The sequence below is a fragment of the Physeter macrocephalus genome, chromosome 8 (genome assembly GCF_002837175.3).
Source record: "Physeter macrocephalus isolate SW-GA chromosome 8, ASM283717v5, whole genome shotgun sequence".
Taxonomy (NCBI): Eukaryota; Metazoa; Chordata; class Mammalia; order Artiodactyla; family Physeteridae; genus Physeter; species Physeter macrocephalus.
The window spans coordinates 111,409,273-111,410,570 of record NC_041221.1 but is presented as its reverse complement, the minus strand read 5'-3'; the positions used below and the strand labels follow the sequence as shown (position 1 = coordinate 111,410,570).

Sequence of the window (1,298 nt, the reverse complement as noted above, 5' to 3'; positions counted from 1 at the left end):
AACAGTGAGAGGCCCACGTACCGCAATAAAATAAAATAAAAAATAAAGTGTGACAAACCCCCAGATTCCATCACCCAGGTCCAACACTAAGGACCCTGTCCTGTCCCGTCTCCTGCGTTCACCACACACTTGACCAGCACAAATGTTTTGCAGGGAACCCAAGACGTCTGGCCTCACCCCGTCTCTAGGCTCTCAGTATGCATTTTAAAACAGGGATTCTTGGGACTTCCCTGGTGGTCCAGTGGTTAGGACTCGGCGCTGTCACTGCCGAGGGCCCGGGGTTCAATCCCTGGTTGGGGAAGTAAGATCCCGCAAGCCGTGTGGTGTGGCAAAAAAAACAAAAAACAGGGATTCTTTTCTTACACATGATCTGGACCCCGTTGCTACACCTGAAGCATTTACTGTAATCCCCTAATACACAGCCAGGGAGCGGCTCTCCCAATCCTTCACTGCTTTCTGAACAACCTGTTCCAACCCAGGTAACTGGGTGTTGGGTGAAAAGCCTGACTGCCGAGGAGACCGTGTGGGCGGGCAGGAGAACAGGTTCTGCCAACAGATTCGGGGCACCCATGATTAGCCAGCAGGTCAAGCTCACTCTGAACCAAGAGATGCTCATCAGAGCCCCGACCCCAGAGAGAAGAGGGTCTGGCCACGGCAGTGCTGAGATGAGCAAGGCCAATGTGGGCTGTGCTACCCAAGTGGTCGCCCCGGACCCTTCATTCTCCTCTCACAATGAGATGTCTCTACCAAGGGGGCTCCATGGGCGTCGAAGTGGGGTGGCCCCATGTCTGCCTTGGCCAGGAGAGTATGTCTGTGTCTCTGCTGACCTCCAAGGCCAGGCCCAGGGTGAGTCAGACGCCACTGGCCCTCGGCACATCCATCACCCCACGGCCACCAGGCTGCAGGCCTCATGGAGATAGAAGCCCAGGGTGTGAGGGATGAGCCTGGTGGGCCCCGACGTGCCCGCCACCCCTGCCCATCTACAGACCTGGGGACAAAATCTGGGAAGTTTCGTGTAATGGGCCAGATGGTAAATATTTTAGACTTCAGGCCCAGCCACTGTTGTCCAAGAACACAGCCTACTGGATACACAAATGAGTGGATGTGGCCGTGTCCCAACTTGTGCTCTATCGTAAACCTCTGGCTTGTTTGCAGGGTGGGGGGACTTGCTTGTGGCATTAGAAAACCAGACGGTCAGGATGGGGTAAGGCCATGGACACTGGGGAGGAGGCCAGCCAGGTGAAAGAGAGGACACCTATGAGAGAAAGAACTGACAAGTACAACTGAATCTAAATGTA

At 54.7% G+C, this 1,298-nt stretch overlaps 1 non-coding gene across 1 annotated transcript; it reads left to right on the top strand.

Annotated features, from left to right (window-relative positions):
* The first annotated feature begins 227 nt into the window (after nucleotides 1-227).
* On the top strand, nucleotides 228-301 carry TRNAD-GUC (transfer RNA aspartic acid (anticodon GUC)). Its single transcript has one exon. It is a non-coding gene; the product is annotated as a tRNA-Asp (tRNA).
* Nucleotides 302-1,298: the final 997 nt, after the last annotated feature.